At 35.5% G+C, this 20,114-nt stretch overlaps 1 protein-coding gene across 11 annotated transcripts in view; it reads right to left on the bottom strand.

The window, feature by feature from the left end:
* The window catches only part of METTL15 (methyltransferase 15, mitochondrial 12S rRNA N4-cytidine), a 367,997-nt gene that overhangs the window by 336,650 nt on the left and 11,233 nt on the right, over window positions 1-20,114 (bottom strand). The gene's annotated exons all lie outside the window — the stretch shown is intronic.

The following is a 20,114-nucleotide window of genomic DNA, read 5'->3' as shown; positions in this document are numbered from 1 at the left end:
TTATCTAATATAAAACATCAGTCTCCTTGCCTACAAATTCTCCCAACATATAGCCATTGTAGCCTATAAAAAAGTGGAAATTTAGCCAGATCACTCCATATCTTAAAACTCTTCAAAGATTCCCCACTGCCACAAGAAAAGATTCCACATATCTTAACTAGCCTAATGATATTTTCTGCAAGGAAAATTACTTAAATAAAATTGTTGAGCTCTCACTTGATTGCAAAGTGAAGAAAAGGGAGCACACACACATACGTACATTCACATGTCTCCAAAATAAGTAGCATACAATCCAACTGTAACTGCTGAAAATTAACATTAGTCACAGAGCTTATCATGTAGTCCCTCCTAGAATATTTTCATTTTATAAAGACTCTTGATGACACTTATTGGTAGTAAGACCTTAAGATATAGAGATTGGTGGCAAGACTGATTCCTAGAGAACAGAATCATTCACTCAGTTCTGGCAGGAAAGAGAAAAAAGTAGCACACCCAATCTTGGCAATTTGAGAACGACAGTTTAACTAAGGAACTACTCACAAAGATGTAGACAGAGTTTAGGGAATAGAGAATGGGGAATAGTGCACAGTTCCAGAAGATCTCAAAACAACCAGAGACATTACTATTCCTAAGCCTGAAGGGCTAGAGGAGTAATGATTAGTTATATACAGGGGGCTCCCAGACAGGAGATCTGACTTTAGGGAGAGAAAAGCAGCCAACTCAAGGCAACACCAGGGAATACAGTGAATTCACTTTCCCCTCACCTTCTGATCTCCAGCTGGTATCTTAACTGGTATAATCCAATCAGAAGCCAAAGGGAAGGGGAACCAGATGATATAGTTGGTAAAGGTCAGCCTCCCAGGACACATACAGGGTGGAAAAGAATAGAGAGTGGTTCTAGAAATGTAATCAGAAGATATCTAGTGCTTTATAAAGTCAACTCTGATAACTGCAAATAATGTTACTTTGTAAGAGAACTTACAGAGGATATACCTCCAAAATCTTCATTTTCCATAGTAGGAACCAAGAAGAAAGAAAGGAAGAAACAAAAAGAAAAAAGAAAAAAAAGCAAAATAAAAACCAGTTTAAAAAAGGAAAAAGAAAGAAAAAAAATGAAAAAAAAAAAGTAAATAAACATAGTAGGAACTGAGGCTTAAATAATCAAGTAACATTTTCAAGGTCACATCATTACTCAGGAGTAACACATGGACCGGATGCCAAGGCAGGTGATAATCTCCATTTTGGTAACCTCTTGATTCCCCAACAGTGCTAGGCACATAAAAAACATTCAAAGCATACTTACTGGATTGAATTTTATAAATTCCTTTTAGGGCATACAAAACAGCCAAAACTAATTTGATATGACTTGAAGATTTCCCCCTTAGTCATTGTTAGAAATTTAAAAAGGACAAACACAAATAACAAAGTATATGAGTGTGTCTTTCCTCTGTAATCTAACAAAATCAATATATAAAATGTTACAAAAATTGGAGGAAAACCTAAACAATTTGAAATGTTCAAAATAACCACATGAACCTATTCATAGATGTGTTGACCAAAAGTCTACTGACCTGCTGTGTAAATAAACATCTAAAAGATCTCTCATTTCTGAGTCAGGAGAATAAATTAGCATAACAAAGACAAAAACCATCAAAGGCTAATTGATGTAGTGTAGACAATTTAATGCTTTTGTACTCTCTTAAAACATCATCAGTACTACTTTAAGTTACAGTCTAAAAAATTCTATGGATAGTCAATACATACATACATCATTTAAGTTAATTAGATAATAAAGTATTATCTATAAAGTCTGAATAATCAGAAAACTCATTTCAAAGAATTTAATTTCCTCACTCACACTTTTATTGGAAATCACATATCCCCAAATTTATTAAATACTTTCTGCTCACATTTGAATTTTTATGCAAGACACTGGAAAATCAAACCACAATCAGAGATTCATATAAACAGCCTGACTCCACCACAATCAGAGATTCATATAAACAGCCTGACTCCCAAAAAATTAGTTTCTATCTCCAACACTGACATTATTGAGGGAAAAATTATACAATGTCCAATTTTTAAGAATCATGAAATGTTTATATCAAGTATACACATTTTTGTTAATTTTCAGCAACTGACAATACATTTACAAAAACCATACTCCTTGAATGCCTCTCTTAAACACCATACAAACTTTACTTTTGTATTATATAGATTTAAGCTAAACTATTCTTATTTAAAATTTATTATAGACTATGAGTGTGGTATATAGTACCTAACAGCAACATCCATTCATTTAGAATTAATCTGGAGATTATATTATTATTCCTAGTTAATTGTTTTTCTGGTCTTAATTTTTTTAACCCTATCTATTTAATACTATCAATACATAAATATGAAGAAAAAGCATCTGCCTTGGTTAAAATAGTTGTCATAAGAAAATACCTGCAGAGCATTCAATGGAAATTCACATACAAGAAAAATCCTTCCCTCTTCTCCTTTTGGTATAGACAAATAATTCATCAGGTAGATCAAGAAAGATAAAATTAAGAAATCATATTCATAACTCTAGTGGGTATTCTCTGTCACTTAATTTACACCAAACACAGGCTGGTTTCTGAAAGGTAATAAGCCAACCAATAGGTTGAATATTAGCCCAAGGCACTGAAGCTATCAACTCATGGAAAGAAATACAGCAAAATTTAAATAATTGACCAGAAATGTGTAATCTCGAAGCTGGCACACTTTGAACTATCTGAGTAATTTCTTTAGTATCTTTTTTGTAAACAAATCTGTCAGGATTAGTAGTAAAATAATATTAGTTTGATTAGTTGAATCTATGTGGTAATGTTTATTTTACATAAAACAACAACAATGAAAAGTTTTGAAATAAATTTAAGTCATTTTACAACACAGGTTTCTAGTAGAAATACAATAATGCATTCATTGTGGACTACCAAGCAGGTGTTTTAGAGTGTCGATAAAATACTGCTAATTAAAGCAAAGGAACAGTTAATCTTAAATATGAGTAAGAAAACAGTCTAGATTTGGAAGGCATAAAAAAAATCACTTTTAGCTTTTATTTAACCTATTCAAAAAGCAAGAAAACAACCCTTTCCTTAAGTCCTAGGCCAAGGGACCCAAAGTAATGAAGCAAATTAGACATAGCAGCCATTCATATTCCAACTTACTTAACATATTTACCAACTTCTCTTATCTATCTCTTCTTTTTCCATCACACAAATTCTTTTACAACTGTGATATTCAATGTACATGTTATACAAGGTTTCCTTCTTTTTGTCTTGACAATACCTATTATCAAGGGTTTAGACATCACCTGTATGGTACATTCAATCTCCACATCTAGTTTCTATCTCTAGTCTCTCATTTCTGTTTGTAAACATTTCAAGTGAAAGCTCTCTCTTCAAACATAATAACCCATCTTTCCATCTCTATTCCCAATCAACTCTAGAGATTCCTTGCTAAACCTCAGGGCACTGAGAGAGGAGAACAGTGTTAAGGCTGCTGTTGCTGTTGCTGCTAAGTTGCTTCAGTGGTGTCCAACTCTGTGCGACTCCATAGACGACCCCATAGAGAACTACCAGGCTCTCCTGCCACTGGGATTCTCCAGGCAAGAACACTGGAGTGGGTTGCCATTTCCTTCTCCAAGTGTTAAGGCTACTCCAGTTTAAAAGGAAAATTCTATGTCATTAGCGTGCCTTACAAATGCCTTCATGTTCTAAACATTTGCTTTCCTGAGCAAATGTTGCTTTCCCATGACTTTCTGACTTTGTTCAAATAGTTCTCTCTCCCTAGAATTCCCTTCTTCTCCTTACTCACTAAGGAAATTCCTTGTTATTTCAGAAGATATATAAAAGCCTTCATTCATCTCCTCTGTGAAAAACAGGTAGCAGTTTCCCTCACTATCACCCCAAAGCAATACATATACATATATAAATATCCATAGATGTGTATGCTTCTGTATTTGTGTATAAAGGAATGTATTATTCCAGAGAGCTCCTCTACTGCAGGCCATCTTTTTTATATCCCTAGTACCTAGTAAGTATCTAACATGAAAACAGTGTTTAATTTATGTCAGCTTCATCGTGTACATTTTACCTCCTAAATTTCTCTCTCAAAGTTGTCCATGCATCTTCAAATCTACCACTCACTTTATCTTTAGTCTGAACAAATGTCTCACGATTAGTCTGTACCAATCCATTCTAAATAGTGTCGACAGAATAATCTTTTTCAAAAGCCAAACGTAACCATCTCTGACCTTCACTTTCCTCTCTAGCCTCATCTTTCACCACCTCCCACTTTATGTCTTCAGCTCACCGAGTGGATGGATTACAACCCTTCATTCTTGCCATACTCTTACCTTCTCTCTGGAGAATATTTATATTCTCTATTTATAATATTTATTTATAATAAAATATAATAAAAACTATTTATAATAAATATTTATAATAAAAACTCTCAACAAAGTGGGTTTAGAGGGAACATACCTCGACATAATACAGGCCATATATGACAAGCCCAAAGGTAAGATAGTACTCAATGATGAAGCGCTCCATGATGAAAGCATTTCCTCTAAGATCAGGAAGAAGACAAGGATGCCCACTCTCACCACTTTTATTCAACACAGAATTAGAAGTCTGAGCAACAGCAATCAGACAAGAAAAAGAAATAAAAGAAATTCACACTGAAAAGGAAGTAGAACTTCTTCTGTAAATGACTTGATACTATACATAAAAAATCCTAAAGAAGCCACCAAAGAACTACCAGAACTCATCTATGAATTCAGTAAACCATGGGATACAAACTGACATACAAAAATCTGTTATGTTTCTATACACTAACGATGAACTATCAGAAAGAGAAATTAAGAAAACAATCTAACTTACAATCACACACACACACAAATGACTAAAATATCTAGGACAAACTGAACTAATGAGGTAAAAGAACTGTACTCAGAAAACTATAAGACGCTGAAATAAACTGAAAATAACACAAAGACATATAAAGATACACCATGATCATGAATTGAGAGAACTACTGTTGTTAAAATGACCATCTTACCTGCCTCCTGAGAAATCTGTATGCAGGTCAAGAAGCAACAGTTAGCAGCAGACATGGAACAATGGACTGGTTCCAAATTGGGAAAGGAGTACGTCAAGGCTGTATACTGTCACCCTGCTTATCTAACTTATGTGCAGAGTACATCATGTGAAATGCAAAACTGGATGAAGCAGAGGCTGGGATCAAGATTGCTGGGAGAAATATCAATAACCTCAGATATGCAGATAACACCACACTTACGGCAGAAAGTGAAGAACTAAAGAGCGTCTTGATGAAAGTGAAAGAGAAGAGTAAAAAAGTTGGCTTAAATCTCAACATTCAAAAAAATAAGATCATGGCATCTAGTCCCATCACTTCACAGCAAATGGATGGGGAAACAATGCAAACAGTAACAGATTTTATTTTGGGGGGCTCCAAAATCACTGCAGATGGTGACTGCAGCCATGAAATTAAAAGACCCTTGCTACTTGGAAGAAAAGCTTGACCAACCTAGACAGCATATTAAAAAGCAGAGACATTACTTTGCCAACAAAGGTCCATCTAGTGAAAGCTATGGTTTTTCCAGTAGTCATGTTTGGATGTGAAAGTTAAACTATAAAGAAAGCTGAGCACCAAAGAATTGATGCTTCTGAACTGTGATGTTGGAGAAGACTCTTGACAGTCCCTTGGATGGCAAAGAGATCAAATTAGTCAATCCTAAAGGAAATCAACCCTGAATGTTCACTGGAAGGACTGATGCTGAAGCTAAAGCTCCAATACTTTGGCTACCTGATATGAACTCATGAAAAAGACCCTGATGCTGGGAAAGACTGAAGGCAGGAGGAGAAAGGGATAGGATGATAGAGGATGCAATGGTTGGATGGCATCACCGACTTGATGAACATGAGTTTGAGCAAGCTCAGGGAGTTGGTGATAGACAGGGAAGCCTGGCGTGCTGCAGTCCATGGGGACATAAAGAGTTGGTCACGACTGAGTGACTGAACTAAACTGAACTGAAAATGACCATATTGCCTAAGGCAATCTACAGTTTCAATGCAATCTATATCAAAATACCAAAGGCACTTTTCACAGAACAATTACAAAGAATTCTAAAATTTGTATGGAAACATAAAAGGCTCCAAATAGCCAAAACAATCTTAAGAAAGAACAAAGCTAGTGGTATCATGTTCCCTGATTTTGTGACCAAGCAGGACCCTATTGACTTTCCTGCAACAGACCCCTGCTCCCAGGTCCTCTGGCATAGCTCCTCTCTTAAGTACCTGCTGCTGCTGCTGCTGCTAAGTCGCTTCAGTCGTGTCCGACTCTGTGCGACCCCAGAGATGGCAGCCCACCAGGCTCCCCCATCCCTGGGATTCTCCAGGCAAGAATAGTGGAGTGGGGTGCCATTGCCTTCTCCGCTTAAGTACCTAATAACATAAATTAGTACAGCCACTATGGAAAAGAGTACATAGACCCCTCAAAAAATTAAAAATTCACAAGATCGAACAATTTCATGCCTAGGATACAAAACACCAACTGGAAAATATACACATCACTCAGCAGCATTATTTACAGTAGCCGAGATATAGAAGCAACCTAAGTGCCCATATAGAGATAAATGGATAAAGAAAATGTGATGTATATATAAAATGGAATCATAGTCATAAAAGAATGAAATCTTCCCACTTGTAACAACAAGAATGGATGTAGAGGTTAATACTCTAAATGAAGGAAGTACAAGAAAAACAAATGCTATATGATTTCACTTAAATGTGGAGCCTAAAAAACAAATGAATAAACATAATCAAAACAGACTCATAGAGACAGAGAACAGGTGGCTGCCAGAGAGGAAGGGGCTCAAAAAAGAAGAGAAATAGGTGACGGAGATTACGAGGTACAAAATTCCAGCTGCAAAATAAATGAGTCACAGGGATGAAAAGCAACATGGAGATACAGTCAATAATAATGTAATATCTTTATACAGTAACAGACGGTTAACTAGATTTATCACGATGATTTGAAATGTATAGAAATACTGAATCACTGTGTTACATAACAGGAACTAACAAAGTGCTGTGGGTCAATTATACCTCAAAAACAAGCAAACAAACTCCTTGAGAAAGAGATCACTGTGGTTAACAGAGGTAGAAGGTGGGCGAGGAGGAACTGGAAGAAATCAAAAGGAATGAACTTAGTTATAAGATAAGTAAGTACTGGGGATGAAATGTAAAATATGATAAATGTAATTAACATTGTTATATGTTATATTTGAGTGCTATTAAGAAAGTAAAGCCTAAGAGCTCTCATCAGAAGAAAAAAAAATTTTTTTTTTATATTTCTTCAGTTTTGTACTTATATGAGATAATAGATAATCACTAAACTTACTTTTGGTAATCATTTCATGATGTAGGTAAGTCACATCATTACAATGCACACAAATTGTTCTGTGTGCCTGTGAGCTGCAAATTCAAACTTTGCTTTTTGGAACTTTCTGGAATTTTTTTTTCCCCTGAATATTTTGATCTGCAGTTGGTTGAGTCTGTGGATGTGTAACTGTAGATAAGGAGGGCTAGCTGTATTCTTTATCACAGCTGCGGAAATTGCACATTCACCTTGATGATTATTTGATAAATGCCTGCCTCCTCCACTAAACTGTAAGCTCCTTGGAGGCTAAAATCATGTCCAATTTTGTTCCACATTGTATCCCCAGGATGAAGAGCACTGCATCTGTCACACAGTAGAAGCTCAATGAATATTTACTGAAAAAATGAGGAAATGGTCTCATTTTGCACAGAAACTTAGACCTAACAGTTCATTGTCTTTTTTTGTCACTTCCCGAAGGCCTTCTTCACTTCACCCAATCACTTGTCATGCCCACCTTCTTAATGTTTCTCTTACTAGTACTTTTCATTCTTCCTTGTGATAATTATTTCAACAAATATTTATAGGATACTTTCTATGTGCCAGACACTGTCTTCAGCACTGAGGAGCCAGGTGCAAAAAAACAGACAAAAATTCAAGTTTGTGGAACTTAAACTCCAGGATGCCATAGAAGGAGGGCATAAGAGACAGTTAGAAATCAAATTGAAAATGAAAAAACGTGGTAAGTGTTAGAGAGAAAGAAAAAAAGCAAGCAAAGGGGATATCAAACATTGTGGGATGGTAGTTGAAATTTTAAATAAGGTCACCAAGGATGATCTCCCTAAAAAGGTGTTACTCAAATGAAGACCAGAAGTGAGGGAGCCAGTCATGTTAGCTCTATTGGAAAATTTAGTGTAGATGACCTTGCTATAAGTCAGTATACTAAGAAATGAATACCAGCAAAAAAGAGTAAAAAGGTACACAGAAACACACAGCCAGGTAGAGATTTAGGGATGGAAGAAATTAAGGCATTTAGAAAACCACTGTTACATAGAAGAGAATAAGAATAGATATTCAAAATTACAACCTTAAGCCAATTAAGAAGAGTTTGACTTAAATGCCCAGACATTAAGGTATGTAAGGTTACATTTTGGAAAGACTTACAAGACTTTTTACCCAAAACCAATATAAAACAAAAGAAACGAACACCAGTTATACAACTTAAAGCAGTATCTGGAATATGCAATCATCCCAACTCAAAATCAAATGTAAGGGTTAAAAATGTTTTTATTGTTTTTGCATCTAACTAGTTAATTCTTGATCTTTCATTATCATAGAAGTTAAGTAAAAAGTATCAGAGACTGCAATACTGTGGTTAACATCCTAAACTGACCTAATGAGCTAGAGAGGAATACTGTATTTCATCTTATTTAAAAAGCAAATTAATACCTTACTTTTTATATCATAATGCAAATGAATATCTGACTTTTTATTTGTGGATATAATTATATATTATTAACTAAATAACTTTAGAAAAATCTGGGCAGTTTCTGTTATGAAAATGATGTTACAAAAATATTAAACCAAGAAAATAAAATATTTTTCTCTCATAATTATCTAATTCTCCTTTCTGAAATAGCTCAAATTGCATTTAAGTTCTAAGTAGTCCTTAGCAAGAAAAGCTGGCTTCATGTTCATTCATTAGTTTGCTGTTTTGATCATTTTAAAGTAAAGCAAAATCAAGACTTTCTATTCAAAAATGTTGGTTTCGCACGTATTACTCAAAGAAGAAATCACCTTGATAGAATATTCTGGACTGGTGGAAAAGTCAGTCTTCATGAGACTATTTTGAAGATCATTTCTAAAATAGGAAGGGCAGATGACTGAATCTGCTTTATTTCATGATTTCTGCTATAAAAGAAGAGTAAAATCAAAACCACAGTGAAGAAACATTAGGTAGCAAGGGGTAAGAAAAAGAAGGAAAAACATAGAGAAGATGGAATATCATGAAGTCCATTTCCCTTTTTAGTATTAACACTATTTCCTGAAAACATTCTCTTACAGTTTCTTGCCCTTGACAGCACCCTTTCTCTCCAGCTCTATTTCTAAGACTCAGTCTATTGATGGTTCTAGTCAATTTATCCTATACCTTCTTTGAGCAATTTATCCCCCTCTCCTATCATTACAAACAGAAGATTTCCTACAGAGTAAAAGATCAATCGGGGAACAAGCTCTGAAAAAAACAGTGACCTGACCATTGAGACAGACCAGAACTCCTCGGCAGAATGTTGTGATAACAAAAGAAGCATGTTGTAGTTCAGTTGCTCAGCTGTGTCCAGCTCTTTGCAACCTCATGGAGTATTTTCATATAACCTATGCCCATCCTCTCATATGCTTTAAATCATCCCTTAACTACTCAGAATACCTGATACAATGTACATACTATGTAAATTGTTGTAAATTGAACTTAAGTGTTTTGTGTGCATGCAAGGCTTCCCTGTCCTACAAAATCTCCTGGAGTTTACTCAAACTCATGTCCATCAAGTCGGTGATGCCATCCAACCATCTCATCCTCTGTCTTCCCATCTCCTTCTGTTCCTGCCTTCAATCTTTCCCAGCATCAGTCTTTTCTAATGAGTCAGTTCTCTGCATCAGGTGGCCAAAGTGATGTCTTTGCTTTTTAAAAGGCTGTCCAGGTTTGTCATAGCTTTTCTTCCAACAAGCAAGTATCTTTTAATTTCAAGCCTGCAGCCACCATTAGCAGTGATTTTGGCATCCAAGAAAAAGTCTGTAACTGTTTCCATTGTTTCTGCATCTATTTGCCATGAAGTGATGGGACCAGATGCCATGATTTTAGTTTTTCAAAGTTGAGTTTTAAGACAGCTTTTTCACTTTCCTTTTTCACTTTCATCAAGATGCTCTTTAGTTCCTCTTCACTTACTGCCAATAGAGTGATGTCATCTGCATATGTGAAGTTATTGATATTTCTCCAGGCAATCTTGATTCCAGCTTGAGCTTCATCCAGTCCAGCATTTTGCATGATATACTCTGCATGCTGCTGCTACTAAGTCACTTCAGTCGTGTCAGACTCTATGCGACCCCATATAAGGCAGCCCACCAGGCTCCCCCGTCCCTGGGATTCTCCAGGCAAGAACACTGGAGTGGGGTGCCATTTCCTTCTCCAATGCATGAAAGTGAAAGTGAAGTCACTCAGTCCTGTCTGACTCTTAGCGACCCCATGGACTGCAGCCCTCCAGGCTCCTCCATCCATGGGATTTTCCAGGCAAGAGTACTGGAGTGGGGTGCCATCACATAGAAGTTAAATAAGCAGGGTGACAATATACAGTCTTGACATACTCCTTTCCCAACTTTAAACCAGTCCATTATTCCATGTCTGGTTCAAACTGTTGCTTTTTGATCTGCATACAGGTTTCTCAGGAAGCAGTTAAGGTAGTCTGGTATTCCCATCTCTTTAAGAATTTTCCAGTTTGTTGTGTTCCACACAAAGGCTTTAGTGTAGTCAATGAAGCAGAAGTAGATGTTTTTCTGGAATTAACATACTTCAAATGACTGAGCACTGATGTAGTCCCTCATGTGCCAAGGAAGCTAGTGATCTATGCTCTAGGGATGTTAGACCAAAGTACCTGACCTATAAGTTTAGAGGCCTAATACAGGTCCTGAAGCTTTTGTAAGGCTAACCACTAGGTACTAAGAACTAATACTAATGGTGGAAAAACAAAACATAAACCACATAATCTGATTGGTAGCTAGGAGCATTCAAGTTCAACCAATATCACTTATTACTACACGGTTCCAATACAACAAAAGGACTGGCCATATTTTCTCTTTTTTTCCTGCAGTTAACATGTTACTTTGTACAAAATGCTACTGAGATCAACACTAACGGAAAGCACAGACAATAATATATATAAAAGGGCTTCACAAACATTAAAATCTTCTACAACTTCATGTTGTTGTTACTAATAATGTTTTTCCCAGCATACACTGGCCTCATGTGAAAAATCCTCCATCTTTATAAATATATTATATATCCAGAGTTAATTTCTTTTGCTTTTCAAAAAGAAAAAAATATATACATATATAACAAAATAATTTTTTTCTGGAAATTTAATTATAAACATAGAAAAATATTCTATATCACACAGAGTAAATGAATATGACAAGGATAAAATACATCCTTAAAATTAGTATACAATGCAATATAACATCTTATACATTAAGGACTCAAACAAACCAAGTGAAACGTTTACACAGAAAAGAAAAGGTAAGTAGCTATAAAAATGCATATAAATGCTTTCTGAAACAACATTCATAAAAGCAAATAAAATCTTTAAATGTACATTATCTCCTGGTAAATATTTGTTTCACCCAAAGGAGACAAAAACTAGCACCCACAAAAAAAAAAAAAAAGAAGAAGAAGAAAGAGAGAGTTCACAGATCATTACAATGAGTCACCATAAAGCTTTGTAACTTGGTTTATTATAAAATAACATTTTAAGTATGCTACTTACAGCTAAGTAGTTATATGAGGAGAAGGTAGTGGAAGAAGAGTAAAATGAAATGTTCTGAGAACTCACAAGGTCAAGGTATACTTATGAGCACTTTTAACAAAAATAATATGGAACCTAGAAAAACAATAGGAGAAGAACCACTGGACCTAGCCTCTTGCAGTAACTATGATTAGACTATTGATCAGGGACTAGTGCTGACCTAAATAGAGTAACCAGTACTCAGGATGACTCATGCAAATGTGCTTTGTGAACAAAAAACTTCACCTGTTTCTTTTTCTTCCCATGAGCTTCCCTTACAGAATGGACAGTTGTTTCTTCCTAGGTCTCTATTTACTAAACTTGAAGAATGGCTCAAATAAAACTTAAAATTAAGTACATATATCTGACTTTTTAAATGGAAGATCATTTTCACAACAATGGAACCACATTTATTTGGAAGTTATCATCAAAGCAGGATACTGTAATTTCTAATTAATTTTTAGGCTAAATTTAAAGCAAAAAAAAAAATTTAATTCTCATATTTGAATGGCAAAAAAGTAGGATTCAGTTTCTGGACTATAAAAAGAGCAAATCATAAGAAGATAATTTAAAGACACTGGATAGGCAAAAGAATGGATTAAGTTATTGGTCTTATTTATGTAAATAAAGGCCCAATGTCCTGTATTTATACTGTGCTTCTAAATTCTAATGAAGACAATTATATTCACTGATAAAACTGTACTAAGTCACTGAAAGAAAAGCAAGAAAATTCTCACAGATACTGAACTTACTAGAAAGGGTGGATATACACTGCAATTATTAAAGATTTTAATATGAAAACTATTGCAATCATATGTAAATTATAAAAGCACATAATATGAGTATTTTAAATAGTACTAATATCTTTATGGGAAAATAAGCAAGAACAACTTATTATCTTTTTAGTTATAATCTATGTAACTATGACTAGACTATTGCTCAGAGATTTCTAACACCAAGAATTATTAAAGAAACTAGGAAACATTTTGGCACAAATGAGTAACTCACTTAGCTAAAGGCTCCCTGGCTCAGTGGTAAAGAATCCACCTGCCAAGCAGAAGGCGGGGTTTGATCCCTGGGTCAGGAAGATCCCCTGGAGAAGGAAATGGCTACCCACTACAGTATTCTTGCCTGGGAAATCCCAAGAGTAGGGGAGCCTGGTAGACTACAGTCCATGCATTGCAAAAGAGATGAAGACAATTTACCAACTAAACAACAAAAAAGCCAAATAAAATCTGAAAATACAACCAGAAAACTCATTTCTGAATCAGTTTTTCACATTTCTTATGATATGAAGAAGTATTTTATAAATAACATTAAATATATATATTCCGGTTAGAGAAAATATGCTAAATTTACCATTGAGATTCAAATGCCCATAAGCCCCACCCTAAAACTCTAAGAGGAAATTCTAAATTTGATAGTTTGAATAATGTGGGTTTCACTAGTACACATTAGAGCTGATAAACTGAAGTTTTTACCAAAAAAAAAAGATAAAAAATTTTAATTAAATGATCAAATATAAGAATTCAATATCTAATTGTCTAATTGTTTTGTGTTTATTACTGTTGGCTGTCTAAAAGATTTTAAATACCTTAACAAGAGTATGTAAAATGTTCATCACATCACCAGGTAGTGCAGACCTATAAATGTGACAAGTATCTGAAATATCAGATAATGTATTAAATAAATTGTTGTTGTTCAGTCGCTAAGTCATGTCAGATTCTTTGCAACTCCGTGGACTACAGCAGAGCAGGTTCCTCTGTCCTATGCTATCTCCTGGAGTTTGCTCAAACTCATGTCCATTTAGTCAGTGATACCATCCAACTATCTCTTCCTCTGTCGTCCCCCTCTCCTACCCTCAACCTTTCTCAACATCGGGGTCTTTTCCAGTGAGTCAGTTCTTCGCATCAGGTGGCCAAAGTATGGAAGCTTCAGCTTCAGCATCAGTCCTTCTAATGAATATTTAGGATTGATTTCCTTTAGGATTGATTGGTTTGATCTCCTTGCAGTCCAAGAGACTCCAAAGAGTCTTCTCTAGCACAATTCAAAAGCATTTATTTTTCAGTGCTCAGCCTCTTTATGGTCCAACTCTCACATCTACATGACTCCTGGAGAAACCATAGCTTTGACAATATGGACCTTTGACAGCAAAATGATGTCTCTGCTTTGTAATATGCTATCTAGTTTTGTCATAGCTTTCCTTTCAAGGAGCTAGTGTATTTTAATTTCATGGCTGCAGTCACCATTTGCAGTGATTTTGGAACCCAAGAAAAGAGAACCTGTCACTGCTTCCACTTTTTCATCATCTATTTGCCATGAAAATGATGGGACTGGATGCCATGATCTTAGTTTTTTTAATTTTGAGTTTGAAGCCAGCGTTTTCACTCTCCTCTTTCACCCTCATTAAGAGGCTCTGTAGTTCTTATCTTCTGTCATTAGAGTGGTGTCATCTGCATATCTGAGGTTATTGATGTTTCTCCCAGCCTTCTCAATATCAGCTTGTGATTCATCCAGCCTAACATTTTGCATGATGTACTCTGCATAGAAGTAAGCAGGGTGAAAGTACAGAGCCTTGCCGTGTTCCTTTTCCAGTTTTGATCCACTCACTTGTTCCATGTCCAGCTCTAACTATTGCTTCTTGACCCACATACAGGTTTCTAGGTAAGGTGGTCTGGTATTCCCACCTCTTTGAGAATTTTCCACAGTTTGCTGTGATCCACACAGTCGAAGGCTTTAGTATAGCCAATGAAGCAGAAGTAAATGTTTCTCTGGAATTCCCTTGCTTTCTTTGTGATCCAATGAATGTTGGCAATTTGATCCCTGGTTTCTCTGCATCTTCGAAACCCAGCTTGTACACCTGGAAGGTCTCAGTTCACATTCTGCTGAAGCCTACCTTGAAGGATTTTGAGCATAACCCAGCTAGCACGAGAAATGAGTGCAATTGTACAGTAGTTTGAATATGATTTTCCAATCATGCAGCCACTGCTGAGTTCTCCAAAACTGTTGACATACTGAGTGCAGCACTTTGACTGCAACGTCTATTAGGATTTTTAAATAGTTCAGCTGGAATTTCATCACCTCAGCTGGCTTTGTTCAAAGTAACACTTTCTAAGGCCTACTTGATTTCATGGTACTAATAAAATACCGTACATAATAAACAGAAAACCAATCATGAAATCTAGTATTAATGGGGCTTTAAAATATATATTAAAGATATTTTAGAAGTACACATAGAAACAAATCTGCAAGAAACACAGAATCTGACAGTAAAATAGAATAGCAACAATATTTATTTTACTTGAATGTTTGCATATAATTATGAAATAATCATCTATTTCTAGTAGCCATGAATTAATATAAAAAAGTGTGTTTTCTTCAAATCAGGAACTTGCATTTTTTTAAAACAAATTTTTATTATGCTAAAACAAACAACATAAAACCTAATCATCTTAACCATTTTTAAGTGTAGCTTTCAATGGTAGGTGTTAAACACATCCATAGTGTTACACAACCATCACTACCATCCATTTACATAACTCATTTTATCTTCTCAAACTCCATACTTATTAAACAATAACTCCCCCATTCACCTCTTCCCTAGCTCTTAGCAACTGCCATTCTACTTTCTGTCTCCACGATATTGATTACACTAAGTGTCTCTAGTAAGTAGAATCATATAGTTAGTATGTCTTTTTATGACTGGTTTATTTATCTACCAAAATGTCTTTATAGTTCATCCATGCTGTAGCATACTGAAGAATTTCCCTTCTTTTTAAGGCTGAATAATACCGTTATATGTGTAGGTCATATTTTGCTTCTCTTCACCCATCAACAAAAGCTTGAGTTAGTTGCATGTTCTGGATATTGTGAATGCTGCCATGAACATGGGTGTGCAAATATTTGCTTCAAGATCCTTCTTTCAATTCTTTTGAGTACATATTCTCAGAAATGGAATTGCTGGATCATAATATTCTGCTTTAAATTTTGAGGAAGTGGCAAACTGTTTTTCACAGCATTTGTATCATTTTATATTCTATCAGCAGGGCTCAAGGGTTCCAATTTCTCCACATCCTCACCAAACACTTGTTGTTTTCTCATTTTTTGACAGTAGTCATTCTAATGGTTGTGGTGGTATCCCACTATAGTTTTGATTTTCATTTCCCTAATCTGTGATCTTGTGAATCATTTCATGTGCTTATTGGCCATTTGTATCTCTTCTTTGGAGAAATGTCTATTCAAGTTCTTTGCCCATTTTTGAATCAGGTTATTTGTTTTGCACTGTTGAGTTTTAAATTTTTTCTATATATTCTGCATATTAAATTGATACCAGATATATGATTTACAAATATTTTCCCATTCTATAAGTCACTTTTTCAATTATGTTGGCAGTGTCTTTTCATGCTGAAATTTTTAAATTTTTCATGAAGTACAATTTATCTACCTTTTTCTTTGACTATCTTTGGTGTTGTACCCAAGAAATCACTGCTAAATCCAATGTCGAGAAGTTTTTGCTCTAAGAGTGTTACGGTTTCAGGTGTTACATTTATATCTTTGATCCACTTTGAGTAAGTTTATTTATGTAGTATTATATAAGAGTCAAACTTAATTCTTCTCTACATGGATATCCAGTTTTCTCAGCACTATTTATTAAAAAGAATGCCCTTTCCCCATTGAACGTCCTAGGTGCCCTTGTCAAAAATCATTTGGCCATATACGTGAGAGCTTATTTCCAGGTTTTCTTTTCTATCCCACTGGTTTACATGTCTGACTTTATGTCGGTATCACTCTCTTATGATTGCTATACTTCTGCAGTAGGTTTTGAAATTTGCAAACATGAGTTCTCCAGGTTTGGTCTTTTTTCAAGATTTTTTTTTGACCATTCAGGGTTCCTTTAGATTCCATATGAATTTTAGGATGGATTTTGCTATTTCTAAGATAACATCATTAAGATTTTAGAACAAATTTCATTGAATCAGTAGGCAGCTCTGGGTCACACTGACATTTTAGCAATATTAAGTATTCTAATCCATAATACATGATGTGTTTTTATGTTTGTTTGTTTTACAAATATCTTATAGATTTCCTTGTATGTGTCTTTCACTTCCTTGGTTAAATTTACTTCTAAGTAGTTCATTCTTTTCAATGCTATTACAAATGGAACCATATCATAATTTTCATTTCAGATTGTTGATTGTTCATGTATGATTTTTTGTGTGCTGCCTTTGTATGCTGCTACTTCACTAAATTAATTTATGAGTTCTTTTTGTTTTGATTTGGGTTATTTCTTGTATGTGGGATCTGTAGCGTTTTCTATGTATAAGATCGTATCATCTGCAGTTATAGTATTACTTATTCCTTTCCAATATGGGTGCCTTTTGTTTCTTTTTCTTGCCTAACTGCTCCAGCTAAAACTCCCAGTAGTATGTTGAATAGAGTTGGTGAAATGGGCATCACTGTCACGTTCCTGATCTTAGAGGAAACTCTTTCAGTATTTCACTACTGAGTATCATATTTACTGTGGGTTTTTTATATAAGGCTTTTATTACATGGAGGTACTTTTCTTCTATTCTAGTTTGTTGAGTATTTTTATTATGAAAAGGTGGTAAGTTTTGTGTAAAATGATTTTTCTGCATTAAGATGATTACATGCTTTTCCTTTTTCCTTCATTTTGTTGATGTGACATATAACATTGATCAATTTTTTTTGTCTGATGAAAACATTGCATTTGAGAAATAAATTCTACTTGGTAATGGTGTATAATTCTATTAATGTGCTGCTTAACTCTGTTTACAAGTCTCTGCTGAGGATTTTTGTGTCAAAGCTTCTAAGGGTTATCGGTCTGTAGTTTTCTTTGCTTGTAGTGTCTCTGTCTAGCTTAGGTATCAAGAATATGCTGGCCTTATTGGACGAGTTAGAAAGCATTCCCTCCTCTTCAGTTTTTTCAGAAAGTCTGATACGGGTTCATACTAATTCACCACTGAATGTTTGCTAGAATTCACCAGTGAAGCCATCGGGTCTGGGGCTTTTCTTTGTCAAGAGAGTGTTGATTTTACTAGTTATAGGTCTATTCAGATTTTCTATTTCTTCTTGATTTAGTCTTGGTAGGTCTTGTTGTTTCTAGGAATTTATCCATTTAATCTAAGTTGGCTCAGTCAGTAAAGAATCTGCCTGCAGTGCATAAGACCCGGGTTCAATCCCTGGGTCAGGAAGATCCCCTGGAGAAGGAAATGGCAACTCACTCTAGTATTTTTGCCTGGAAAAATCCCATGGACAGAGGAGGCTGGTGGGCTACAGTCCATGGGGTCACAAGAGTCAGACACGACTTAGCAACTAAACCACCATCGAATTTGTTGGCATACAATCGTTCTTAGAACTCTCATATAAACCTTTCTATTTCTGTAGAACTGGTGGCTATCACCCCATTTTCAATTTGTTAATTTGAGTCTTCTCTCTTTCTCTCTTAGTCCTTCTAGCTAAGACTGTCAATATTGTTTTTGTTCCTGTTGTTTGGTTGCCAAGTCATATCTGCCTCTTTGCAACCCCATGGACTGCAACATGCCAGGCCTCCTTGTCCCTCACCATCTCCCAAAGTTTGCCCAAGTTCATGTCCATTACATTAGTGATGCCATCCAACAATTTCATCCTCTGCCACCCTCTTCTCCTTCTGCCTTCAATCTTTCCCAGCATCAGGGTCTTTCCCCATGAGTCAGCTATTCGTATCAGGTGGCCAAAGTATTGAAGTTTCAGCTTCAGCACCAATCCTTCCAATGAGTATTCAAAGTCGATTTCCTTTAAGATCGACTGGTTTGACCTCCTTGCTGTCCAAGGGACTCTCAAGAGTCTTCTCCAACGCCATTGTTCAAAAGCATCAATTCTTCAGCACTCTGCCTTCTTTATGGTCCAGCTCTCACAACTGCACATGAATACTGGAAAGACCATAGCCTTGACTATATGGACCTTTGTCGGCAAAGTGATATGTTTCCTTTTTAACACACTGTCTAGGTTTGTCATAGCTTTCCCACCAAGAAGCAATCATCTTCTAATTTCATGGCTGCAGTCACCATCCACAATGATTTTAGAGCCCAAGAAGAGGAAATCTGTCACAGCTTCCACCTTTTCACCTTCAACTTGTCATGAAGTGCTAGGACCAAATGCCATGATCTTAGTTTTTTTAATATTTAATTTTAAGCCAGCTTTTCCACTCTACTCCTTTATCCTCATCAAGAAGTTTTTAGTTCCTCTTTACTTTCTGCCATTAGAGTGTCATCATTTGTATATCTGAGGTTATTGATATTTCTCCCAGCAATCTTTATTCCAGGTTGTAACTCATCTAGCCCAGCATTTCTCATGATGTGCTCTGCATATGAGTTAAACAAATGGGGTGACAATAAACAGCCTTGTTGTACTCCTTTCTCAATCCAGAGATCAAATTGCCAAGATTCACTGGATGATAAAGAAAGCAAGGGAACTAAAGAAAACCATCTACCTCTGTTTCACTGACTACGCTAAAGCCTTTGACTTGTGGATCATAAGACAGTGTGGAAAACCCTTAAAGAAATGGGAATAGCAGACCATCTTACGTCTCCTGAAAAACCTATATGCCGGTCAAGAAGAATCTTGTATGGAACAACTGACTGGTCAATTTTTTTGGTCCCTGAAAATTGGTTTCATTGATCCTCTCCACCATTTTTCTTTGGGTTTCATTTGCTCTTCTTTTCCTAGTTCCTTTAGTTGTACAGCTAGGTTGCTGATTTGAGAACTTTGTTTTTTTATCTAGGCATTTATAGTTATAAATTTCTCCCTTAGGACTTGTGTAATGTAAGTTTTGGTATATTGTGATTTTGTTTTCATTCATCTCTATGTATTTTCTAATTTCCCTTGTGATTTCTTATTTGATCCATTGGTTGTTTAAGAATGTTTTACTTAATTTTCAAAAATTCATGAATTTTCTAGATTGTATTCTGCCATTGATTTCTAATATTATCTGATTGTGACTGGAGAAGATACTCTGAACAATATCTTTTAAAATCTATTGAGACTGAACTTATAGCCTAACATATGTCCTATCCTGGAAAATATCCCATGTGTACTCAAGAAATGTGTTTGTTGCTGATATTGAGTAGAGTGTTCTGT

The sequence above is a fragment of the Bos javanicus genome, chromosome 15, assembly GCF_032452875.1.
Source record: "Bos javanicus breed banteng chromosome 15, ARS-OSU_banteng_1.0, whole genome shotgun sequence".
Lineage (NCBI taxonomy): Eukaryota > Metazoa > Chordata > Mammalia > Artiodactyla > Bovidae > Bos > Bos javanicus.
Note: the sequence above shows the minus strand (reverse complement) of the source record. Positions and strands in the feature narration are given on the sequence as shown.